The 27,598-nt window shown below is 42.5% G+C and overlaps 1 protein-coding gene across 1 annotated transcript in view; it reads left to right on the plus strand.

Moving 5' to 3' along the window:
- CPLX1 (complexin 1) overlaps positions 1 to 27,598 on the plus strand; it is a 103,751-nt gene that overhangs the window by 35,251 nt on the left and 40,902 nt on the right. The gene's annotated exons all lie outside the window — the stretch shown is intronic.

Raw genomic sequence — 27,598 nt, forward strand, 5'->3', positions numbered from 1 at the left:
CTCAGAAGCACAGAATAGCTGAAATTGAAAGAGACCTCTTGAGATCTTCTACACAAACTCCCCTGCTCAAGCAGAGTCAGCTTGAACTGGCCAGGACTGTGCAGTCAGGTTTGGAAAATCTCCATATATACTGTTGGAGGAAGAGAGAAACTGTTCTCCATGCGTGTTGTGATGGCAAAGTACTAGTTTATACTAACTTAAGGAGAGGGAGGGGGAAAGTGGCCAGGGTCCAGATATTTGGCAGAGAAACTCCTTCTTGGAGGCGAGCTGGGGTAGAGTTTCTTCCTTTGAAGGATTAGCAACAGGTGATAAAACAATCGGTCAGATAAAGTAATGCAGAAACAGCTTCCTAGTCACAGTAGAAGGATGGAGTGTGTGATTTCATTGGGATCTTCCCAGCCCTAGTTCTGATGGTTATTTTTCCCTAATACAATTCTACTGTATTATTGCTTTAATGAGGAGCAAAGATTTCTCATTTTAGGTTGCAATAGATTATTACAGTATTAATTAGAACTTGTAGAGACAATTTCATTTTTCAGATATTTAAAAAAATGTTAATTACATTACATTCTCCTCCTTGTCACTATGTCCAGCTGCGTGGATTCAGACCTTTGTCCTGCTTTGTTCTTGCTGCCAGGGTGGTTTCTTGATGACTTACCTTTGCTGGTTCCCAATTTCCTTGGTTATTCCACCCTATCAGTTGGTTCTAAACTTCTTAAGTCCCCTTATCTTGGTCTCAGCCAGTGTGTCTGTACTCCTTCAGGGTGTTCACATCTAACTTATCTTTGCTCTTGCTAGAGCATCCTGAAAGTATCTCATTAAGTTTATGACTCTACTGTTCTTTCTCGCAAGGTTAGTAAATCATTGATCACTATTTATCAGCTTGATTCCTTAGTATTAATCCCTTCTTCCAGGGCGAAGTTATCTTGTTCTCTTTCTCATTATCCTGCTTTGGTTTTAATAACTAAACAGTTTTCCCCAATTTGAGTCTGTTTTGCCCATAACAGTAACTTTAAGGATCTCTCCCTGTCCTTATCCCAAACCTCGAGCCTTTTTTATTATATTGTCTCTCCCCATTCCCTCAGAAGGTGGAGGAAATGAGGGAGAGACAGTGTAATCTGGTCCCAAGTGGGACTAAACTACGACAACTGCCCATCTGTATGGCCAGCATTGGTGGCTAAAGAAACGCTGACTGATCTTGTGATGACTGCCTCTTGGGGTAGAGAAGGTCATAATCTCTGTCTGTCTAGGTGCAAATTTCAGTTCATCAGTCTTTCCCTGTTTTCTGCTTTTTACTTAACATGTCAAGAGCTTTCAAGCTGGCCTGGTCTATCTAATCTGTTTGCAGCTGGAAAACAGGGCTGAAATTGAGCATGTTCCCCTGTCAGAGGGAGAGCAGAGAGGAGGGTTGGTGTGGCATATTTGTATACCACAGTGTGGTAGCATATAAATAATTTTCCAAGGAAGCAAGCTTGAAAGCCAGAAAAAAAAACAACCTCAAACCAAAAGATGCAGTAGGTAATATAGTTGTTATTTTTCTGAGGGGATGAAGATGTCCTATCCAGCCCTGCCAAGGGAAGTCTTTCAGAGAAGTTTGAAAATGTTTCAACTGTTCCAGAGATTTTTACTGAGAATGTACTGGGTTTTGAGCGCTTCTCAGTGTTCTCCCCAAAAGTAAGGCTGTTGTAGCAAGTAATCACTTGAAAATGTAGGAAGAAGTCTTTAGATGGATAAAGCAGCTGGTTTGTGAATATCTTGTTAAGGAACATTGTTTGAAATATTATTATTTTTGCAGGAGATTGCTGTATTTTGGTAACCCTGGCCCTTGCCACAGTTCTTTGAACATCTAGATATACAGAAATATTTTGTGATTAGATTGCAAAGTTTTCTTTGCTAGTCTTGCTGCTTTCTTTCTAACTTTTTTTTTTTCTCATTTGAAGCAGGTAAAGGGAAATTATCTCCGATAGTTTGAATGAAGTTATATTTTTTTTCTTGTGTGCTCAGATCTGATTTCCATAGTGGGAGAGACTGAAATCAAAGTGGGAAGATAATGAGAAAAAGTTTTCAGATGCTCAGGGCCTAATCAGTAGATTAACTGAGTTTGCTCAAAACTTCAAGCTTGGTCAATATGCTTCCTGCCATGGAGAAATTTAAGGACTCAGCCAGGCTATCATTTCTTTTTTTTTCCAAAGTTCCAGCAGAGACTATGTTTCATGCAAAGCCCAGGTTCCCAGCCTGCGTGATCAGGGAAATAAAGAATAATTTTTGCTAGTCGTAAAACTTGCAGAGTTCATCTTCTGAATGGTTTTGATTTTTGTCACAAAAGTTAAGAGGTAAATGATTGTGGAAAAAAAGAGGTCTCAAGGCAGGCCTGGATTTGTCATTATGTGTGATGCTGTGCTCCTGCCTTCCTTTCAGGGGCACAAAATGGCACTTTGGTGCATAAATTCTTCCACTGCTATGAAGTGGGTTTTGCTCCCAAATCCTCTGAAGACCTGGGCTGAAGGTAGTTTATCTGTTGGTGGGAAAGAGAAGATCTGCCTAACATTTACTTGCCTGCTCTTGAAGATTAACACAAGCCATTAGAAAAACAGTCACTTGAGCACACTGTTGTGCTTGAGGTGTAGAAGGTGGGGAGAATGGATGCCTCATCTGAGAGGTATATGTGACTTCTGTGAAGTGGAGACAAAAAAAGAGAAAGTGTCAGGTGTGTTGCCCAGCTAATAAGCCAGAGGGCAGGACTGGCAGATACGATGCAGGTGGGGTGAAAATGGGGTGAAAACAGAAGAGTGGTAGGCTACCTGGACATCCACTTGTTTGTTAAAACAGCATCAGTCTGTTCTGTCTGCACTAATGAACAAACAAGATTGTACAAAAATAGTAGCCTGCCTTCCACTTGCATCTTTGTTTCGTATGTGTGTAAACTCCGTCAATGCTGGGGACTTAAATGAGTCATACCTTCCCACCATTTCCTACCCTTTTGGAAAATACAGGGAGCCTTCCTTCTGATTTTGAAGGGAGGTGTATTGCATGAGAACGGAGCTGTTATGAGCCTGCTTACTTGGCAGCTGAGGGAACACCTATGTTCTTGCTGCAAAATGCTAGTGCAATGATTAGCTTCTCTTGCCAACTTCTTGATCAGCACAGGACACTCCAAAGGCAAGCTTCTTCTGGAAAGCCTTTTTCTCTGAATCAAACCTCTCAGGAGATCTCTTGTTGATAAAAAAATGGCTTGTTCTCCATTCTGACCCTGCATCTACTTAGGATTTCACAGCTAAATTCCATATATTTAGAAGACTTAAGTCGCCTGTGGATGGATAAATCCACTGTGCTGACTTACACTTCAAGCCATATGCAGGCCCAGATTATTTAGTGGATAAGTGTTTGAGGCATTGACATAGGTCCAGCTTGCAGATTGGATGCTGAAGCTTGGAGCTCAGATATCCTCACCTTTGCCTTAGCCTTGCATTTTCTCCCTGCTGAAGACCGTTCTGTCATTATTTATGTAGCAAAGTTTGCATTGCCTCATGTCATGCCCCAGAAAGGTGCAAGAAAAATAAGAAATGAGAGCAGCAGAAGGAAGATATCTGGACCTGAGTGACTTGAGATAAAAGCTCTTCTGCTTAGGAAGGGCCCTCTCCATTGAGTGAACCCTGAGGGCTTCAAGACTTCCTTTTGCCCCTTTATTGGTGGTGGCCAAATTCAAGAGGTCAGAGAGTGTTGCACCGGCTATGTCCCTTGTCTGTAGATCTTCTGTACTGACACATCTGAGATGCACCTTTTCATGGGTTATACCTGGCTGCAAAGCAGTCTTTGCAGAAGACTGAATGCTGTAAGGATGGGAGATGTGGTTGGCCTGATGAACCATTCCCCTACACCCCCCAAGATTTCTGGATGGCTCCTTGTATGGAGCAGAAATCCTTATATTAAGCTTGACTCTAGCTGTGTTGGAAATCGTTTGCTGAATTCTATGTTAGCTGGACTGCTCTGCTGCAGGAAGGAGATGAGTGTGAGGGGTGGAAGGTACCAGTTCTGCCTGCTGCTGTCTCCCCAGCACTTTAAAAGCTTAGGCCTGTCCTGGAGGTCTACTGAAGCTGTGAAATAAGCTGTGACAGCAGCAGTGCAGGTGGTTCCTGATCTCTGGAGCCAAGTCACTGCAGCTGGCAGTTTAGGCGTGCAGAGGGCTGAGTCATAGGCTCAGCCAGTTGTGACGGGAGTGCAGAAATCATACTAAGGTCAGTTTTGATTCACTTTGCTTACCAGTTACTGAGCCATTGAAGAGCTACTTGGAATATCTTTTTCCCAGTACATAATTTTAAAAAAAATTCCTTCTCCCATCACATGCCTGTGGGAATGCTTTAGAAATAACATCAATATGATGGAAGACCTGCAGTGAGCTTCTAAGAGCTTCAACTCTTCATGGCCAGTATGATGCAATGTGGGGTTAACTGCTTGTTCAAACATTCTTTCTTGGAAACCATACAAGAAAGTTAAGTATTTCCACCCATAAAGTCTCAAGGAAGGAGACTTTCGGTAATGCACAGAATCACCCTTGTGTGGACCATGAAATAATGAGAGCTTTTGGAAGCTCACTGGAGCACAGAACACATTTTCACCAGGTAAAACTTCAGCAAATTTCAGACAGAGAAGACCTGGAAATAAACCAAGCTTAAGAGTCAGCCAGTCTGTTGTAATTTCAAGACAGAGCTTCACACTGCTTCCCTGAAGGGAGTGAAAGATGTGCAGGGTTCCAGGGGACATGATAGAAAGCTGGCAGACCTGAGCATGTCATAGCATTATTGAAGATCTTGCTGTGATTCTGTGTTTTGGTCATGGAAGTTAGGGCCCTTGATGCTGGAGAATATCAGACATCTGGATGAGGAAAAGGCCTTGCCCTCCAGTTATTTTGGGTGGGCAGGCACTCTCTGAAATCTTTTATGATTCTTGCTCTTCTTCAGTTAGAATGTCAGTTTAGATGTAGAGGCTGTGGTATCCCTCTGCTTGGAGATTTCCAAAATGTGAGTGGAGAAGTCTCTGAGCAGCCTTCTTTAACTTTGTAGCTAGCCTTGCTTAGAGAAGGAGGCTTTGCTGAAGACCTCCAGAGATCTTTTGCAGCATAAAGTGTTCTGTGATTTAGCCAGTTAAGAGAGGTGCTGGTCAGAGCCACTGGAATTTATTCTGGACTTTTACCTGTGTCTCTTAGTCCTAGATGTCATGCTTGGAAGCCCCTGGTTTTCTCATGGACATGTTTCTCAATTTTTAAAAAAGAATGAACCATTGGAACTGCAGAGAAATGGGTTGTGAAGCTACCAAAGTGTGATAAGGGAATACTGAAGGGCAGTTTGTCTTCAGCAGAAATGAGCTGAAATATTCAACACAGAGAAAAGAGGTGGTTGCAGGGTGCTGGGATTCATTGCACAAACTGTACATTTACCATTGGTGGAAAGCTGATGCACTCAGGGTATGAGGTAGCAGGGTCCGTGTTCAGAGGTCATTACGAGGCTAACGCGGAAAACTAAATTGCTAAGCACGGCAATGATTTACTTGTGCTAAAACAGGATTGTCAGAGAAACTTAGATTGTGTTGAATCATTGCTTCTAATGATTTTAAATTACTGTGTTATCTCCTGCTTAATGAACTGGGCACAGAAGGCTTCTAAAATGTAAAACATTTTGGAGAGGGCAGGTAGGACAGATCAAAAATGTAATCTGAGCAGGCGGTGTCCATGGGAAAACTGGTTCTGGAGTTATTACCAAAACCCTTGTCATCAAAATCCTACCTTGGTACCAGATATTTTCCAGTAGCCTGCTGCCCTTTCCCTCCTTGTCTGCCTGTGGGGGAAAAGGAAGGAGAAAAAGAGAAGGAAGATGAAAGGTCATAAACAAAATAATCTTCAAACAACAAGGTCTCGGAACATCAGTACACATTTACATTAGTCCTACAGGCTTCATTTTCATCTATCCTTGACATCACTCCTCATTCAGTCCCAAATCTTGTTCTTCTGTTAGTCAGTGTATTGTGATGGTCCTTGTATACTTCTAAAAGATCACCCAAGAGATTTCCTGTTGATTTTTCTGTCAAGGAAGTCACAATATGGTAAAGGCCACAGTCTTTCGTCTTTTGTGAGCAAACTTTTAATTCTTGATTCAAATATTCAGGTGGGTGTATGCCATCAATCTCTATTTTTGTGGAATAGAGTTGATACAGCCTTGTATTTCCAGGTGACTGTAGGCTTGCATTCGTAAGACCAGAGACCTACAAGTCTATTTTGCCTCCAGTGCCTGACATTGTTTAGAATTGTTGTGTTTTCACTTCTGGACATTTAGACCTGGGATTTGCAGTTCCACTGATACTTTTAGTAGGTGTTAACATTCAGATGACACTATCTCAAAGCAATTATGAAAAAAAATGCATTCAAATGCATCTTCTCCTAAGATTTATCTCCATGTTCCTTTTTCAAGAACAACTCATCTGGGCATATCTGTATGTCTGGATGTGCCTGTTCCGGAATCATTTGGAGTCCAGAGTAGATTAATTATCCTTTAAAGATGTTGCACTTGAAACTTTCCGTTCCCCTTAACCTGAAGGAAGTTGAGGGTGAAGGATCCCACAGAGTGAGTTGCATTTTGTAAGACTATTGACCATACTAGCACACAATTCTTACTCGTAGTTAAAGGAATAACTGTTCTTGGCTGTCATCAGAATCAGCTATTGGGTAGTAAGGTAATTAAGGTAATAGATTTTGCCACTGTGGGTTTTTGGTTTGTTGTTTTAATAGAACGAGTCCATGTTAATGATGGAAGTTATAATGTGTGCGCATTTTAAAGTGGTCTCTGTGCAAAGAACTAGGTACATATTGCTAAAAATGTAAGAAGACCTGTGCAAAGCAGTTCAGCAAATGCTTTATCTTGGAAAAAAATACTCTTCTTGTCAGCTTCACATTTCTAGCCTGATTACCATTCTCCCTTATTTTAAAAAATAGTATGTTTGTGCTTTAACTATCTGTGAGCAAAAACTTCCAAAGAGGGAATGTTTTCTGGCAATAAATTAGGGTGAATTATATGAATATATCAGCAAAATGGAGAAAGTTGGCATAGAAACAGAAACTCAACTCAGATACCAAGGGAGGCATGAAGAATTAGCAAGTGGCCAAAGGCTTAGACCTGGTTTCTTTAATGACAGCTGAGTTTGCAATTTTGCACAAGAAGGGATACATTCAGTAAGTATTTCTGCTGGGATAAATGGTAGAGCCACAATGTATAAAACTGATGAAATCTTTCCATCCCAAGAAGTTGAGAGCTTTTGCAAAATTTTAAAATTGCTGCCCAGGGAACACTCTGAAAAAGTATGATTGTGTTTTCCCTGTAAGTTGTTTGAATACTGTGGTAAGTCCAGAAAAAAACTGATGTTACCTCAACAGTGAAAAATGTTGAAAGGGAAAGGAGATGACCTAACTTCATCTATATGTTGAAAAAATCAAGAAAATGTCTGATACAAAGAAGGTAAGGGCGTCCTTCAGTGTGCATGATTTAATTGATGCCAGTCAATATACGTTTTTCTTTAAAGTGTATCATGTCACACTAAGCCAATTCCTTCTGGAAATGAGATGACATGCCAGACACAGTTGCAGTATTGCTGAATATAGTACCTTGGGTTCTGGAAGACATGAAGGTAGGCACTGTGTGCTGTCACTGAATGTATTAGGATATCAACAAACAGCATACTGAGTGGATTAAAGCTGAGCCCTAGGTCAGGCTCAGAATATTCTTTTAAACAGAAACCATGGGCTTACAATGTGTGCTGTTACATGCCTGGCAAGGCAAGGGCTGTTTAGCCTATGCTGAACTGATGGGAAGTAGATGCTGTGGTCCAGATTACTATGCTGCTGGGTGTCCAGCAGGCCCCACGATCCAGGAAAGCGCCACAGAGACCTTGAGGTCTCAAAATAATTTGCCACATTATTCTGGTGGCAAACTGATGCCAGGTACTGAGTAATGGCTTTCAGAGAGGATTAAGGCTGCTTTTGTGTGAATTTGCCTTACCTATGGTTTGGGCAATATTCTTTCCACATGCATGATGCCCAATTGCTTTTTAACCAGTGTTTTCAATGAGTGATTTAGCCAGGAAAGTTTGTGCAGCTTTGCTAAGGTGTTGGAGGTGCAAAGATGCGTAACTTGGGAGTGGTGCATAGTGGAGTCCATAACAGAAGGCTCAGATTCTATGTTCATATTCAAGTGTTCGTTTTGCTGTTGGTGGAGTGGACTGTTTGTCTAGCCTAGGAAAGAAGAGGGACCTGTACTGTACCTCCCAATAGCTGCTTTGAGATTTGGGAGAGGCAGCAAAATGATCACTCTCCAGAGACAGTTCAGGATGGACTGTGTACTTGATGATGACAGCTGAAGCAGGCCTAGCATTCTTCCCAAGGGTAGAATTGTAACCAATGGCCTGCCTGTGCTTTGTGGTGGAAACAACTGAATTCTGTACTCAGATTTAAGCCAAGAATTTCACGAACCTCCTTATTTAGAGTTAGACTGTACTTTCAGCATGTTCAGGATAGGACAGCAGATAAGCATTCCCCATCCTCTTCTACCTCCTTGCTCACCTCTGTGCAACATTAGGATGAAAACATGTTCTTGACCAGTATCAGAGTAAGTATTAGCAGCTTCCTGTGCTTTGAGCTAGCAATGAGATAGCAGAGCCCATGCAAGTATGTAAGAAGGGATCTCCTTTCCTTGCTTATCCCAGGTCACAGTCAACACTAAACTCAGACCAACATTGTTGGCTGATATTTTTCAAAGTGCTGGAAGGTGTATACAAGAAAGGCTGGAAGTATTAGTGGAAGCTAGGGACTCTGAAAGGAAGCTGAGCCTTTGCATGTTGTGAGCCACAGCCTGACTAGTGGTAGACCAGGCTGTGTCAGGCGACTGTAGTTCATTGACTGATGCCTTGAATGCAGCCTAAAACCCAGCAACAGGGTTACATTTAGAACTATTCTGATAGTTAATTTATAGTGATAGATTTTGACACGTTAATTGCATGGATTTTTGAGCATAATATGTACCACAGCTTTAAAAGCTGCTGTACCAATAAATTAATTTTTAGCAACATCAGATTAATATTCAGAGAAGATTTCTCTGATGGTTGCATATAAGTCTTACATACACTGTAAATAAAGCTGCTGTCAAGTCACTTTGAAACCTTGTTCATAGTTTATATTATGCACAAGAAAAATTCAAACTCGTGTGACAGAAGGAGAAAAAGAAAGATCACAATGCAGGGAGATCAGCAGAAAGCTTGATGGAACTTGTCAACTAGATGAAATGCTCCAGAAATGATGTTTATTTAGTAAAAAAAAAAGAGCTGGGGCCTATCAGGGGCAATCCCTTCATTACACATTTTGGGCAAGAAGGAAGGTTTTGATTTTTGCAGAATTTTGTAAGAACAAATACATTTTGGGATGTGGCAAGGAATGACAAGAAGAGTCTGTATGTCAAGCCCAGAAGATGTTCAAGGCTTTGTGTATTTTGGCAGCAGCAAACAAGATGGAACAAAAGAAAAGCAGAAACCAGAACAGTACAAGGCATGCATACCATGGTAACCTAGAAGCCAGTCCAAAGAAACTCTTTCTCCAAGTAAAGCTCTATGTTACATGTATGTTTGAAGATTGTCTTGCCCTCTGGTGCATAAGTAGAAGTCTAAGGATCCTCACAAGGGACAGTGTTCCCAAGGCAAGAAAAACTGATGTGTCCAAAGGGTTAGAGGAATTCAACAGTAGCAGCTTCTGGACTGGAAAAACAATGTAGTCAAACTCAAAAATGGTGGCGGGAGAAGACAGCAAATTAAAGTTCAGTGATCTAAATGGAGCAGAGGTATCAACAGGTAGCACTTCAGACTGCTGAGCCACTGGGGGAGTGGCTGCACTTTTATTTCTCCCCAGAATTCTGCTGAGCTGATAAGACATCATAAGCACCAGACTTCCTTTCATTAAGAAGTCCGTGCTTTTAATAGTGCTCACAGAAGCCACCTGCTCCAGCATGCACTGAAGTCAGTGAGTGTTACTGTTTTCAGTATAACTTTTGTCTCATCATGATTCAGATCTTCACTAGCCTGAATAGCCACTCTGGCCTGCATAGGTTAACAAACTGTATTGCTGCTTCCAAAGATTGTCCCAGTACATCACAAAAATCCTTGTCCTTCTGATGTCTGTTCCCCCAGTTTCCTTAAACAAAGGTCCTCTGTGAGACACTATCTGTACAAACCCTACCATTGTACAGACAGGTTTAAACATTGTGCTGTTAATATTTCCATGTTGGAGCAGAATGCATGTTTTCCTCTTGATTGGCCTGCCAGAGATAAGGACACAGCTAGTTGTGAAAAATCTTTACTTGATAGTCCTTAATGATCTAGGTGGAACTGGGAAGAATATACTGCCAGGAATGGTCTGTGGTGGTACTGGCAACAGGACTGTATGCTCCATTGTGTATTACAGGATCAGTCTTCTGGAATAATTTGGCATTCTTTTGTGGCTGTTAATGCTGTTTGTGGTGCCTGGTGCAGCAGGAAGTTGCTATATCTAGCAACAATAACTATTCCTGAGAATAGCTACCTAATACCGGCAGTTTGCACAGCAGTTCGCGAGGGCACTGCGCATCAGGGAGGGTGCTGACCCAGGTCATTTGCTGTTCCCAACTCTCAGGGCAGCATGGCAAACGCTTGCCTGAGAGCAAAGGCTGTAGCTCTGGCTGGGAGGCCTGCACCAGCTAACCCTGCGGTGGTCGATGCCTCTGTGCAGACGGAGCAGCGGAAGGGAGAGGCTGCAGGCAGTGCCTGGACCCTACTCCCGGGGCAGGAGCAGGCGGCAGCCCTGACTGCAGAAGGTGTGCCCGGGTGGAGCAGCTCCTGGGGCAGGTGGCTGAGCTGCAGGAGGCGGTCAGGAGGCTGCGGGACATCAGGGAGGCTGAGAGGGAGCTGGATGCTTGGTTCCAGGCACAGTCTGCACTGGAACCGCAGCACCCAGTGAATCAATCAACCCCCCCCCGCACTGACACACAAGGTAAGTAAGCAGGCAGAAGATGCCAGTGAATGGAAAGTTGCAAGGGCAAGGTGCAGCAGGAGGAAGAAGAAGCTTCCCCCTAACCCCGAGGTGCCCCTGCAGAAGTGATTTGCCACTTGCTTCTGCAAACATGTATCAGCTGCACTGTGGCACAGCATTCTGCATGATTTGCAGCCAAGTGTCACCTACATGGACATGGATAGAACCTGGGACTTAAGCAGGTGCCTAAATAAAATACAAAGTTCCTGAGTATACATGTGTCCCTTCTTCCCTCTCCAAGGAAGAGTCCATGAGTTGTAAATGCCTCTTTGAAGAGAATTTGTATTAGATAAATAGCTCCGCAAAATTTGCAATTCAAATGAAAAGTACTTGTGTCAGTGTTCCACAAAGCAGGGCCTGGGGGTGCCGTGTAATTCTGTCACTGAGCAGATGGGGGTATGAAGGATTATTGCACATCACAGAAGAATCTTCACAGCTGAAGCTTAATAACTGTTAGTGGAAAAATATTGATGAAGCAAAATGTAGCCTATTGAAACAGTAGGCTTACTTATGAGAAAATTTTTAAAAATTGACCTGTTTTCAAACTTACTGACTTTTTAGGATTAAAGAAGATACATTTATGTTCTTGCAAAAGAATGAAGTTGTAATAAATAAGCAACTTATCTTTTTTTTTTCTGTTCAAATATGGAGTCTCTGTGGATAAAGAAAGTGTTTTATCATGGGCTTGAAAGGATATCCTTGTCCTGCTGCAAAGGCAGCTGCAATGCCTGAAGGCATTTTAAATTTCTGTTGTGACCTTCAGTTTTACCCTGAAGTGCAGTGTTAGCTTGTGTACTGAACTCCAAAGTGCAGAGTCAAAATTACACATTTGTGTGAACCTACACTTATTCATGACAGATGCTGACTGCATACACACACCACAAAATGCATTGTGCTTCTCTCAGGTTACCACTTCAGGCTATTTCTGTTAGTGGACATTGATAAACATTGTTTCACTGCTAGATCTTTCCAAACTTTGATCAGCAAGTTTCTTCTGACTTAATTTTAAAAATGTTCACTGCCTATAGCTAAGAGTATATTATCTTTAAATCTTTTTTTAGTCATTTTATTCACATGCATAGAGTGAATGGTGAGCTCTCAGCTCTTTACAGGAAAAAAATGGGCAGATTCTCAGTATTGCAGCCCATCTGTCTGCAAAAATGAGACTGAATCCAGTTGTAGTTGAGGTTGCAGAGGGACTGAAAATAACAGTCCTTCCTACTAATTATTCTGGAGGGCATTTGTTAAACATCTCTATGCTGAGGTGATATCTTTCCCTGTGCCTGCAGTTTTGGGTTTTAAATGAGGATCCTAAATGTATGCAATTGGCTATTGACATGAACAGTATTTGTTTCTCTATATAAAGCTATAAATTATGCCGTTCCCTCCTTACCCCTGCATATGGTCTGTGTGTACAACTACAGCATTACAGGTCAGGAAGAAGAACAGAGCCAAGTACAGCAGGCCACACATTGGATTATGTCTTTAACAGAAAGCAAGCTATGGCTTTGAAACAATGCTGTTTGTGCTGTCATGTGAGTCTTGCGGCAGTGACTGTTGATTCCAGAGCAAAGGTACAAAAAGACTTAGCCTAAAGTAGGTCCCCCATAGCAAATGATGTATGTGCTTGTCAGCACTGTGTTGCACTGCAGAAACATGTCTTTACTGCACTGGTGACAGTGATGTTAAAGACAGTCTCTTTCTCCAGCGTTAGCTTATCCCAGTTGAAGCTTGAGATCTCTGTGTATCAAGTTTTCTTGTACTGTAAGCCTTATATTTGGTCCTTGAGCTCCCATGGGTCTCAAGGCTTGTGGGCATGGGAACAGCAAAGTGGTATCATAGCAGTACTCCCTTCATGGATAAGTGTGTTTTACAAGATGCTAATTACACATGCTACCATAGAAAGTAGGTACTAAAAAGCCAGTTATTTTCTTTCATGGCCTGGGACAGGGAAAGAGAGCACACCTAACATACAGTAAACACTCTGGTTCTGCATCCTGATGACCTTTTGTAGATAGCCACAGGTGTGTTGAGATGCTCTTAGGAATTCTTCTGCTTTCTCTTGGATGGGTTGGGTGGTCAGAGGGCTCCCAACTGGCTGGGTATCACCTGGGTTCAGCAGCATTGCTAATATCACCAAGAGCATGGAAAGGAGTGTGATGGAGGACCTACCTTGGCTAACTCCTGGCTGGGTTTATCCAAGTGAATAAGGTGCTCTTACAAGCACACATCTAGGTAGGTACAAGAGCTCTGCTGCCACCAAAAATACTGGCGTGACATCTGACAATAGTATTCTCTCTTCTTACCTACTGCAGTGCTTAGGTTCACAGCAAAGAGAGGTCACTGTAGCTGATAAGCCATGTTTGTATTCTACCTGAGTCTATAGGAGAGGAGAAAGGAACACCAGGACCAAACTCAGGGCTGCAGAATTTTCCGTTCAAAGTCAGCTATTGTTGGAGTCTCATGTTATCTTCTACTTACTCCATTCTTAAGTCTCCATTGGGCTACTTCTGGTTTTTGATTTTGACAGTAATGACATACTGACTCATAATTGTGTTCAGCATAGTCAATAAGGGATGGATTAGGAAAAAAAAAATGGAATAAGAGAGCTTAGTAGTCATCTTTGCTCTAGGTGAGAGACCTCATTGTGATGGTTCTGTGGCAGGATTAAGCTACTTGAACAAGCCATTGAGTATTGCACACTTCTAATGTGAAACAATCAGTTTGATAATAATTCAGATGCAGATCTGTTGAATACAAGAGTCCAATGAAAAGACTATGCCTGCATAGAATATCTATTTATCACAAGAAAAAAATGCAGCTTTTTAGCATGATTTTGGAATCTCAGATGATGTAGTCATTTTATACAGTAAGTGAATATGGTGGTCCTTTCTTCATGACTGTGAGAGACGCTAATCTCCCCACCTTAAAATGCTTAAATTAGAGTAGAATACAATCCCAGTTGCTTGTGCTGGATTTAGAACCATATACTATACTCCTTGCCCATGGCAAACCTGTACCATAGTGTAGTACTCAAGTTTTTAAGCATGGCTGTCTCCTTAGAGTTTCTTTCAAACCCCAACTTCTCTGTGGCTCAGATAAAGCAACAGGTGTGGCTGTGGCTCTTAAAGAAAGATGTGTGGAGGGCTGCTTTATAGCCTCCTGCTGTACCCACCATTCTGCAGGACAGCAAGAGGGACAGAGTGTCTCTGGAGAACAGGTTTACTAGACCTAAAAGGATAAACAGCCGTTGCCAAAGGAAAAAATACATTTCCATGAGGTACAGTTGATGTCTGAGCAGTCCTGACCACTATTTGCAATACTTTCTTTAAAGCGCAAGAGAAGGTAACATTCATACAGGTCATGAATGCAGGGTGAATGAAGCTGTGTTGCTGTTCCCATGTAAATCTAGATGAATTCAAGGAGCCAGAGCAACAATCCTACATAACAATTTGCTTATCTTTTTCACTAGCTGGGCATTTATAAAAATATGTTTTGTTTCAAGACTGCATTGTTGGCTTTTTCATTTATGTAGTATTTCTGTAAGCTGATGTTTATCTAGAGCTGTGAGCCGTTAAAATCTTACTTTCCTCATCTTTCATCCCTAAATGAGGATGTGAAACCTGAAATTGGGCAACATTTAAAAATCTTCTATAGAAAAGTTTCAAAAAAACCATTTTCTTCTGTTTTAAAAGTGTTCCATGGCCTTCAATTTTCTTTTGACTCTCCTGCAGTAAAAAGAAAGTACAGAAATGGCATCAATTATTTTTCTTGCCCAATTATCTCATGATCCCTTGAGCTTTTCTGAGTAATTCTATAGACTGAAGTAACTCCATACCATACTGAAAAAATGCATGGATCAATAGCAGGAATGACCTATATATTCAAAAAGGTGAGAGAAAGAGCTACTGATGGAAGATGGAAAATAGAACAAGCACAGCTTGTACAATCAAGGTTGTAAGACGACTTGCAAGAGGTCTTTGCTCCCTTAGTGTTTAGCAGCACTGTGGAGCTTTTATCCCCTGAAATGATTTACTACAGAATTCTGCAAGACACTTTACCTTCCTTCTTTTAAAAATATTTTTGCTGAGATCTGCGTGTTCTAGAAGGGTTGCGCAGGTCTCACTATGAGGGAGACTGAACAAGGCACAGGGATATGAAGGAGGCTCCAAGAAAAAAACAATTTAGACTGCTCTTATCTGTTCTTCATGTCTGTGAGTTCTCTTCGAAGTGATACATGAAGAGTGCTGCTGCATGTTATGTGAGACAGGGTTATGTAGACTAGCCTTGATGGAAGAGCCACAGAAGTTGATGGCAGGCTGGGTAGCCATTGTGACCTGTCATCCTGATGGTCTTGCCTTGGGATATTTCAGTGAGACCTTTGATGTTCTACCTCATAGGAGATGAGTTCTGCCTCATGTTCTGCCTCAATCTTGCCTTGTTCTTGCTTTCAGATGAGGTAAGTGTTTAGATTAAATTATAATTGGAAGTTCTTTTGAATATAGTAATAGTGCTATTGTATTTCCCTTATGTTTCTTGTGCTGTTTGAATAGGAAAGGGCTGAGACTTCTAGGTGGGAAGTCGCTCAGTGCAGGTGCAGGACTTTCAGACACCCCTCATGAGAAGCTGAAAACACACTCCTCTGCCTCCGTTTCACCAAGGAAGCCCTTGCAGCCTGGGACTCCTCATTTGCACCTCCATGCAAAAGACTTTGCAAATTACATTGTTCTTGTTCAGCAGGGATATGTGTGTGTACTCCTTTGCTGACTCTGGGCCAGCTTTGGTAGTGCTCAGCAAAGATAGGAACTGTGAAATGTGCCACACAAGTCCCTTTGTCAAGGACATTTTTCAGGCATTGACAAAAAATCCTGTTACCTCAAATGATGTAAAATCTGTTAATAAACCTGTTGAGGTTATGACATTGATGATTTCAGAGGGAGTTGCATCTCTGAAGGTTTTTTTTTGTTTTTGTTTTTGTTTTTTTTTTAGTTGAGGGAAGGTAATCGCTTTTGATAGCTTCTGTTCTAAAAGTCCTGGAGGCACACTTTGCCTTTTACTCTCTGAATTTTTCCTTCCAGATAAATTTATCTGTTTGGAGTTTTATTTAAGGTCCATCAGTGCTGCATCCTAGATGAAACTCCCACATAGAACTGAAATAGCCCAAGCTGCAAAGAGAAGAGAGAGTTGTTCTGGCTAGCAGGTACAATGTTTTTGTGTGGGTGAGTGTATATGATATGTTTCTGTCTGTGGGTGTACCAAGAAACTGCTGATAGCAAACCAAATTTAAAGAGTTTCTTTCTAGGTGTGGTGTGTCTGCAATCACTGTTGTTTTTTGACTATGGAAGTTCTACAGCTTCTCATGAAAATTGTCTTCTCTACTCACAGCCTAACCACTGACCTTCAGGGCTGAAAAAAACATGACAAATCAATGACAGAAAATGTTAACATTTATTCAAGCAGAACTTGATTGTATGTAATAAGCTGAGGTCTAGAAGCACCTAATTTGAGTAACAGCCCATTCTAAAGAACATTTTTCTCTGTCCGGTATAGTACCACCTCACTGATACCACTGTAGCTGCCAAGAAGCATCACAGCACCAGTATATTACTATGCTGCTGTTAACCAAGCGACCACATTTCTTGACGTGTACTAAGAAAATAAGTGAAGGTGCATTAATTTATAATATAATTAATAAATTAATAATAATGAAGGTGCATTAATTATATGTTATTTTAATTACTGTAATTATTTCTAAGGAGTTCCTATGTCTTCTGGTGGGTAAGTAATTTCACCAGTTAGAGTGTTATTGCAATTGTTTAAACATCTCTTGCTGCTATGAAGAGGTTCACAATGATATTCCATCAGAATTCAACTACATGGGAAAGGCTTGTGTTGATTGTTGAAGATTTGACCCCAGTCCCTTTAAAACTTTGCTGTGGGAGAATGCTGTGTTTCAGTGATGGTTTAACTCATGGACAGTCTCAGTAGCCTTAAGCAGTACCATTACTTCCTGCCAATAGGCTCCTACAGGGGTCTCCTTCAAGGAGACATGCCTTCCTGGGAAGTCTGCTGGGGCAGGGGGAATAGTTTGCAATCTCCCACCCAGCCACTGAAGAAGCAACTGATCCAGCCATAATGTCTTGCTAAAATAAGTAGTCTGCTGGTTTTGTTTTGTTTTGTTTAAATAAAAAAAAAAAGTTCTCTTGCTTTAATACTGTTAAATAAATTCATCTGACTTTGGTGCTAGCATAACGTTTTGAAGCTGACTAGCATAACCTGAGTACCTTGGAACACAAAAGTCCACATAAGAAGCAGCATTTAATGCACCTGTATATCAGCAGAGATAGGTGTCTTGCCTCCCACCAGAGGGAAAAGTCATCTTGTCCTGGCTTCTTCAGTCTCACTGCTCTCTTTAGATGGGTTTGAGCCTGCTGCCACTTGTGAAACACTGGCATGCATTAAACATGTCACCAAAGTTAGTGTTGCTCTGGTCTCTGTTAGCTTTTCTTTAAAACTACAGGGAGATTCCAGTCAGGAGGATTGTCTGACAGGCTGATGTTGCCAGGGCTTCCTGGATAGGTTCATCATCCTCATCAATCAGAAACCATGGGGAAGACTCTCATTTTCTAAGGTGACAGAGAAATCTATCACCCATGTGAATTTAGGAAATCTATTAGAGCAGCAGAGATTTGCACACTTACTTAGTAATATTCTTTTGATTCAGATGTTTTTTTTTCTGTGCCAAAATGGGTAATTTCTTTGAAGCAGGGAAACAGCACTAAAACTATTGTAAATCCCAGGCAAATAAATACTGTGGCAAGCAGACCTGCTCTCAGGTTCTTTTTTTTCTGTTGAAACTACAAGCTGCATATGACTAATACCAGGATGCTGCAGTGCAGGTGTGCTCATGTGAACAAGATGCCTACATCTTCTTCTCCATCAATAGATACCCAGTCAACAGGTCCAAAGGAGAATTCTCCTCCTAAAGGAGAATCCTCCACTTGGCCAGGAGAATCTCATAGCAAGCTCTGTCACTGTCTGGAGTAGATCTCCATGGGCTGGGAAGGGAACCTGGGCAGCTGGCTTGTGACATCTGGGCTGGTAGAGGCTATTTAGGCTAGTAGAGGCTATTTATAGCTGCACCCTAGCTGGGTCCCAGGGATCGGGAGGACAAGACAAGCATTTACTAGGCTCTATTGATCAGAGCAGGAACGAAAGCCACTGCATTTTTGGTATACAGGAAGTTATCTCTGCTTTTTGATTGTGGGGTTGTATGGAGTGTCTGCCTGAGAATGAGTCTGCTGCCTTCCAGATGTAGTTACAGAGATGTGTCTCAAAAATGGCTGCCTCTGTTGGGTTTATAATGCAAACAATGAAGATGATCAAAATTCCTGAGAAGAAATGGGGGTACTGTGAAGTTTCCTCACAAAGGTGCATACAGCAGCTATAGGACAGAAGCGACAACAGACTCTCCTGTTATTTTAATCTCTGTTAATTCTGTTAATCTTAACCTTAACCTGTGTCTTAATCCCTTGCCCAGCCAAAAAAAGGCATTGTCTTTTCTTTTAGGGAAAAGTTTACAGTTTAAAAGAACAATTCACACAGTGAATGGCTTTTTATTTTGGTGTAATGCAGCTGAAACCATACAAATACAATGTGTCTGAAGGCAAGGCAGAGTGTTTTTTAACTAGGATTGCACGCACTTTGCAGCATAACTAAATGTCTGTGGCCTTCCAGGTATCATGGAGTAATAATATCTCTCCAAAAGGGCAGTCAGGTTTGCACTCTCAGGTGGCATCTCAGTCTAGTACACCAAGGTCACTCCTCATCACGTCCAGATAATTTTCATTTCTGTTCCTGTGAAGCTGCCTGTACCCAGCAGAGGCACGGTGGTTGAATACCCTCTTAGTGCTGGAAGCTCAAGGGTGATGATTGTTTTTAATTCCAGTTTTTTGCTTTTTCCCCCGCTGCCTTGTAGCAGGAATTACCTGGCAGGAGTTACGTAAAAGGAGGCTCAGGAACTTGCCTGCTCTGTGTGTTGGTCTCAGGAGCAAACATGCCTCCTCTTGGCCCCTCCTGGCGCAGCTGCAGAGCCTTGAGAGCATGACCTGGTGCTCTTCAGCAGTGGACACAGGCAGTGTGGGATGGAGAAGGGAGAATGCTCTTTCAAGATATCTGTTTGTGAAAATGTCTACATAAAGTATGTGGAAGTGAAAGCCTAACTTTTACCTTTGGAGGGATCTGGGCCAGTAAAGTGATGAGCTGGGTTAGTCTGATTGTGTGTCCCCTAACCCAGGGCATCTTTCTGGGGCAAGCTGACCAGGACACATTGGCCCTGCTCACATTGTGCTTTGCACGTGCATCATCAAATGCACACAAGGTTGAAGTGGCAAGTGTGCAAATTAAACACATATACACACTGCAGTAAAGCCTTTTATAACAACATGGGAATACAAATTGTCTTTGAAATACTGGAGAAAAACTCTATTCTTTGAGCTGGTTTTCTGGTCTAATCTTCAGTGAGACCTGCTTGGGTAAGCTCTCCACTTTACCAGACAATCTATTTGCAATCAACAGGAGTATTACTTTTAGCAATGACTGAAGTAATAGTCAGCCTTTTCTAAGGGCCCATGTGTTTACAAAAACAATGGTAGACGTGGTTAATTGTGGTTTCAGTGTTGCAGTGTGATGCGCTCTGATGAAAAGGAAACAGTCTCCTGCAGAATGTGAGGGGGAGGGGAGGGGTGTGTGTAACTGAGACTTTTTTAACCTTTCAAAACCAAAGTGCAGGAAACTCTTTCAGGACAACTGAAAGAGAGAGGGAACATAACCCCAATTTTTAAAAAGGGGAATAAGGAAGACCGGGGTAACTACAGGCCAGTCAGCCTCACTTCTGTGCCTGGCAAGGTCATGGAGCACATTCTCCTGGAAACCATGCTACGGCACATGGAGAGCAAGGAGGTGGTTGGTGACAGCCAACATGGCTTCACCAAGGGCAGATCGTGCCTGACCAATTTGGTGGCCTTCTATGACGGGGTGACGGCATCGGTGGACAAGGGACGAGCAACTGACATCATCTACCTGGACTTGTGCAAAGCTTTTGACACTGTCCTGCATGACATCCTTCTCTCTGAACTAGAGAGACATGGGTTTGATGGACGGACCACTCGGTGGATAAGGAGTTGGCTGGATGGCTGCACTCAGAGAGTGGTGGTCAACGGCTCAATGTCCATGTGGAGACCGGTCATGAGTGGCGTCCCTCAGGGGTCCGTGCTGGGCCCGGCCCTGTTCAACATCTTTGTCGGCGACATGGACAGTGGGATAGAGTGCACCCTCAGCAAGTTTGCTGATGACACCAAGTTGTGTGGTGCCATCGACACACTGGAAGGGAGGGATGCCATCCAGAGGGACCTCGACAGGCTGGAGAGCTGGGCCCGTGCTAACCTCATGAAGTTCAGCCAGGCCAAATGCAAGGTCCTGCACCTGGGTCATGGCAATCCCAGGCACAAATACAGGCTGGGCGGGGAATGGATTGAGAGCAGCCCTGAGGAGAAGGACTTGGGAGTGCTGGTGGATGAGAAGCTCAACATGAGCAGGCAATGCGCCCTTGCGGCCCAGAAGGCCAACCGCATCCTGGGCTGCATCAAGAGAAGCGTGGCCAGCAGGTCGAGGGAGGTGATTCTCCCCCTCTACTTTGCCCTGGTGAGACCCCACCTGGAGTACTGTGTCCAGTTCTGGAGCCCCCAGCCCAAGAAGGACATGGACCAGTTGGAGAAGGTCCAGAGGAGGGCCACAAAGATGATAAAAGGGCTGGAGCACCTCTCTTAAGAGGACAGGCTGAGAGAGTTGGGGCTGTTCAGCCTGCAGAAGAGGAGGCTCCAGGGAGACCTGATAGCGGTCTTCCGGTACCTCAAGGGGGCCTACAAGAAAGATGGGGAGAGGCTGTTTAGTAGGGCCTGTTGCAATAGGATGAGGGGTAGATTTAGATTAGAAATTAGGAAAAAATTTTTTACGATGCGAGTTATAGAACACTGGAACAGGTCGCCCAGAGAGGTGGTGGATGCCCCATCCCTGGAAACGTTCAAGGCCAGGCTGGATGAGGCTCTGAGCAACCTGATCTAGTTGGGGATGTCCCTGCTTCTTGCAGGGGGGTTGGACTAGATGACCTTTGAAGGTCCCTTCCAACCCTAACCATTCTATGATTCTATGATTCTATGAACTCTACTAGCTTTAGGTTTCTTTCTGGTGCAAAATCTTACCCACAGCTCAGAGGTAGACAATAACCTTCCCAAAGCTTCTGTCTTCCCACATTTGCATTGTATGTTCATCTTAATTATCTGATCATGTACCATGATCTTGTAGTTCTTGACTTGAAATGGTGTAATCTTATGATATTAATAGCTGTTTAGCCTACAATACACTCCTATATCAGAAAATAACTGTTCATGCTGCCTTGTAGGCTTCATGAGAGGTCACAGAGCAGAAAGAGAATGAATTAAAGTCCATCAGGGAATGTAAACTATTTCACTAGGAACTGTGCCTATTATTTTACAGCAGAGGAGATTTGCAAACTAATGAATCAACTGAAGTGAACATTTCACTCCTCGGAGATATTAAGTATACTAAATTGAACGTGCACAGCATAGTAAGAGGTAAGAAGAACAGTGACTCTGATGCATACAGATGTGATACTGCTGACAAGCCACCAACAGTGTTTGACATCTTTCACAAATTGGTTATAAAATGCAACCTGAAAAAGCCCTATTGGGTCATTCTGAAGAACAGATGCATATTAGCCTAGTGGCTGTTTCTAGTTTGTCATGAAATGAAAATTGTGACTGGCAATTTAAAAAAAAAAACAAACCAAACACAAATAACAAGGCTAAGTGCTGGATCCTGCACTTGGGTCACAACAACCCCATGCAATGCTACAGGCTTGGGGAAGAGTGGCTGGAAAACTGCCCAGTGGAAAAGGACCTCGGAGTGTTGGCCAACAGCTGGCTGAATATGAGCCAGGAGAGTGTACTGAGGTGGTCAAGAAGGCCAACAGCATCCTGGCTTGCATCAGGAACAGCATGGCCAGGAGCAGGGAAGTGATCATTCCCCTGTACTTTGCACTGGGAAGGCTGCGCCTCGAATACTGTGTTCAGCTTTGGGCCCCTCAGTACAAGAAAGACATTGAGGTGCTGGAGCATGTTCAAAGAAGGGCAATGAAGCCGGAGAAGGGTCTGGAGAACAAGTTTTATGAGGAGCAGCTGAGGGAACTGAAGTTGTTCAGTCTGGAGAAAAGGATGCTGAAGGGTGACCCTATAGTGCTCTACAGTCACCTGAAAGGAGGTTGTAGCAAGGGGTATGTTGGTCTCTTTTCTCAAGTAGCAAGTGAATAGGACAAGAGGACACAGCCTCAAGTTGCGGCAGAGGAGGTTTAGACTGAGTATTAAGAAAATTTCTTCACCAAAAGGGTTGTCAAGTACCGGCACAGGCTGCCCAGGGAAGTAGTTGAGTTACCATCCCTGGAGGTATTTAAAAGATGTGTAGACATGGCACTTGGGGGCATGGTTTTTTGGGACTTGGCAGTGTTAGGTTTATGGTTGAACTTTATGATCTTAAAGGTCTTTTCCAACCTAAACAATTGCATGATTCTATGAAAAAAGAAAGACAGCTTTATATGTCCAGGATAGTGTCACTGTGAGTCTGATATCTGATCAGACAGATGTCATCTGAAAATGATTTCTCTACATGTGTTGCATAGGCAATTTTATCGTTCTAGTTAAAGTAGTATAAAAAGTACTTAGCACCAATGCAAAGGAAGAAATCATATATGAACTGAAGAGTTTATTTAAATACATGAATTGATACTTGTAAGCTGGAAAGGTAAAATAGAAGAGTGACTTATGACATCCATTTGTTGCACAAATGCACAAGTGCCATTGAGATGAGATGTTGGTTTGTGTGCAAGTACTGTACTGCTCTATACAGCTAGAGAGAAACTATGTCTGGGATGAGATGGAGACTTCACAGAGGAAAAAACAAAGAGATTAAGATTTTGGCCAAAGAAATTATGCTGATGGGGCTGGCAGGGTCTTGCTCTAAAAAGCATACTTTCTTTTGTCTGCCAAAGGAAACTCTCTGGCAGTTCGTAAAGAAGGAAAATCATTATGTTCTGTGAACACAGCTATCTACCTCATTTGGGTTGGGGCTTCATTACCAATCTGCAGAGTGAAACATTACTTTTGCATGTGTTTTGCACTGCTATCTCAGAAAAATGCAGGAAAAGTCATTCCTGGAAAGTTCTATGTGCCTCCACGTGGATTTGTACCAAGTTTGAAAAAGACCTTTCAACATCAGCCTTTAAAGTCTGCCTTGAGGTATGTAAGGGAAATGGTGAGAAGAGGCATTTGTCTCTGAAAGCTGGAGTTCCAAATACCTCCAAATATAATTAAATATTTCAAGTACCTTTGCACAGAGTTTGCACAACTTACCAGTTTGTTTTCCTACAGGAAAACCTCTGAGCAATGCAGTTAGGCTGGCTGGAGACAGAGGGAGAGACAGAAAGATTGAAATTAAATAGAGGCAGAGAAAGCTGAGTCTGAGGAGAGGGAATGGCTGTAGCAAAGGTTCCCAGAGACAGTAAAATAAAAGCTTCTTTGTCTAAACATGGACAGTCAGAGCAAATGCTTGCTTGTTCAGGACCCTCTTCTGAAAAAGGTGCAGGGAATGGCAAGGCTTGAGAGTTTTTTGGCGTTACACTGTAAACACAGACCAAGGTTCTGGTTCTGAAGTGATGCTACAAAAATGAGTGACCCATTTCTGCTCCAGGACAGTGCTCTGTGATTAGCTCTAAGACATCCGTTGTCCTGTCCCTACAATCTAAATATGGCTTAGCCATAAATAGTACTACCAAAAAACCACCTTCAAAATTTCCGCAGGGCATGCCTGTTTTAGGTAAACCTCTCACTGCTTCCTCTGACACCTGTGATTGAGGTGATTGAGATGGGGAACTTCTGCAACATCCTCTGAGATCTAAGCACTCATGTATACAGCCCTCTTGAAAGACAGGTGTGGAGTGCTGTATGTCTGCAATATGAAATGAGATTTTTGCAAAAGAAAGTCTTCTGATTTCACTTAATTACCGTACCTGAGTCAATGGTGTGTGCAAATTTCCATCATCCTTTGCTTGATTAAGAATGCCCAAGATGCTCCTATTAATCTCTTTCTCTGTAAGTCATCCAGTAGAAGAGTCTGGCTCCCTCTTCCTCATTCCTTTTCATCAGGTATTTACGCACACTACTGAGACCCCCCCTGAACCTTCTCTTCTCCAGGCTAGACAGACTCAGCTCACTCAGCCTCTCCTTGTATGAGAGATCCTTGAGTCTCCTAATCATCTTCATGGCCCTTTGCTGGCTTGTTCCAGTAGCTCTATATTTCTATTGTATCTGGGAGCCCAGAGCTGGGCACATCACTCCAAATTTTGTCTCACTAGGGCTCAGTAGAGAGGAAGGCTCACCTCCTTCAACCTGCTGGCTACACTTCTCGTAATGCAGCTGGAGCCAGGAGGCTGTTGACATTCTTTGCTGCAAGGACACATTGCTGGCTCATGGTCAGCTTGTTGTCCACCAGGACCCCAAAGCCTTTACTGCAAAACTGCTTTCCAGACAACTGACCTGCTTTCCAGCTGTTTCACTGAGGAGTGTCTCTCACATGTTCCCTGACAACAGAGTCACTGTTTTTCAGACAGCTGATGACAACTTAAACCAGTGAATCTCCCATGAAAGTATCTGAGTGTGCTCATAGTATGTGTCTTAACATCTAATTGCCTAGTTCTTTAGCCCATATGGATCAAGGGAGTGACTATTAGTTTGGAATGTTTGCCATGCCACTTGTCTTCTAAAAAAACCACCTCTGAGATGCTTGCTCTTATGGAAATTTTTTATCCTTCAAGGGTAAGGCTGTTTATTATAGCCAGGAAGGTGACAGTTTGCACATGTTGTTCTGTAATTTTAGCTATTTCTATGTTCTTCCTGTGGCCTTGTCTAGAGATGTTGAAAATAATGTTGATTGAAGCTACTTACTGGTTAGTGATTACTTTGGCATTCTCTCTCGTCTCTTTATGCCAAGGTAGATGTTATGGTTGGGATGTGAAAGAAGACAAAAAGATCCAAGCTTATGATATGAACAGATTTAGCATGTCCTTCCCCTGTGTTTCCTTGGAAGCTTCAAAAGCAGGCTTGAGGACAGAACTTCTGCTCTTTCCTTCTGCTTGTACCTGTAACTGCAGTATCTCAGTTACATGCAAATGAATTCTCTGGAGCTTCCACTGCTCAACCAGAAGCTGTTAACCAGGGAATGTTAACAACAAAACCTAAAGTTTAGGATGAAGAACAAGTGAGACAGGAAAAAAAAGCTTTCCTATACCAAAAGTAACACTAGAGCTTGGAGTTAAAATGTAGTATAAAATTTTGCTTCTCATAGTACATTTCCTTGTAATTGCTTAACAGCAATAGCACACTGTAGCATTCCACACATTTAGAAGGTGACTTTGAAATCAGAAATGAATTAAGAGAGTCTGTGAGGATCTTGAATCTACATTGTTGTTCTTGTAGGTGCCCTGTGTGCTGATTAGCTGAAAATCCAATGCCTAATGTAGTCAAAATCTTGGTCTTGTCTAAGAGATAAAAGAAAAAGAAGTCTATGCAATTACATTCCTTACATGATGAGCTGAGCTGACGTTATAACTTAGTATTACTTCTCGGAAAGGGTAGTCAGACACTGGAATGCACTGCCCAGGGAGGTGGTGGAGTCACCGACCATGGGTGTGTTCAAGAAACGTTTGGATGTTGTGTTGAGGGATATGATTTAGCTGAGAAGTATTGGTGATGGTTGGACTGGATGATCTTTTAGGTCTTTTCCAATCTTGATAATAATTCTGTGATTCTGTGATTCTGTAATGATAACCTAGAAGTACTGCTTAGAGGGGAAAAAAATCTTTCTGCTGCTGAATTCTGCTTCATAAGTAGCTAGCATATTACACTGGGTAGCTCTAGGTGGAGAGAAGCTTAAAAAGATATAAACTTTGTGGAGTGTTGAACTTAAATCAGTTTGATCGTCAGTGGAAATATTTGTTGAGGAGAATCCAGAAATTAAAAGTGTTACTGCATTGGTCATCAATGATTTATGCGCAGTAAAGCTTTAAAAGGCAGATAGCTTTGCCTTATGCGAGGCAAGGGATGTTAAATATGTATACATGTATGCGCATGTGAGCGTTTGTTAGAACAAGGCTGTCTCAGATTAACTGAGTTAAATTCCAGCCAGCCAGGAGCCAATCTGGAGCTGTCCTGACTCAGGAACTAAGGTCAGTAACCAGCCACCTGCAGAGTTCTTCTAAGGTGAAGGTACCTTTTTTTTTAGTAAATGATGCGGGGTGTTTTCCTGCTCCAGGCAAAATCCAACACAAATCCCAAAGGATATGTGTCTTAACTTCATCCATGTAACCAGGCTTGATCCTCCTGCGCCCCTCTGGTGCCCCGATGATGAATCACCGTAAATGCCCTGTGCCTTTCCCCAGCCGTTGCTTTCCTCCCCAGGTGGATGATTGTCAGTCATTTGCAAATGAAAGTTCCTCTAAAATACAGGGTAAATGGCCTTTATGCAGCCTTGTGGGGACAGAGGGAAATGCAAGAAGCCATCCCATTTGCATGGCTATGCAAAGGCTTTGCACAGTAACAAAGAGCTGGCTCAGAAGCACAAAGGGGTTGAAAATTTGAGAGCAATGTGTGTGCAGGGGTAGAAAGAGGACTGGGCAAATCCAGGATCCAACCTACATACTAAGCATTAGAGGCAGTGTTGTCCAAGGGTAGATAAAAGACATGCAGAGATGCTGCTTCTTTCTGATCCATGGTAGGAGCCTAGAAATCATCAAGAACTCCAAATGTTTGCTGTGTGCTCCTACCTGTCACAGGATATGTAATTTCTGGCAACAATTAAGACTGTGATTACTCATCCCTGCAATTGAGATTTCAAATTCCTTTCCTAGCTCTGGTGTAATTTCTTTCTGTTTGTATCACCTGCCTGTTATATTAAATGTCATAGTTTATCTGTCCTCTTTGTCCAATTAAATGACAGAGATTGGCCAATTAAAAATTTGGTTTATTAAAGCAAGCAACCAGTAAGCAAAACAGCGCTGGGCGGCCGGGGGTCTCCTGCTCCGCCAACGGCGTGCACGGAGGTAGCAAACCGTCCCATTCTTATACAGTAAAACAATTAATATTTCGTTTACGCTTATACATATTCATTACCTAAACCCGCCTACTTTAGCTTCGTATGTTAATTAGCTTATCAGTCCTTAGCGCTTGCGCAAATTCTCCCAGGAATTGTGGGCGAGGGTCTTCGGGGGTCTTTTGGGAGGAAGGCCGTAGGTCTTCTTCATGGTGTACTTTTCACCTTTGCCTGGAATGTGCTGATCCTACAACTTGGCAGTGACCTTATCAGTCTGGGCCGATTCATGTC

The sequence above is a fragment of the Chlamydotis macqueenii genome, chromosome Z, assembly GCF_036417535.1.
Source record: "Chlamydotis macqueenii isolate bChlMac1 chromosome Z, bChlMac1.mat, whole genome shotgun sequence".
In the NCBI taxonomy this organism is placed as follows: Eukaryota; Metazoa; Chordata; class Aves; order Otidiformes; family Otididae; genus Chlamydotis; species Chlamydotis macqueenii.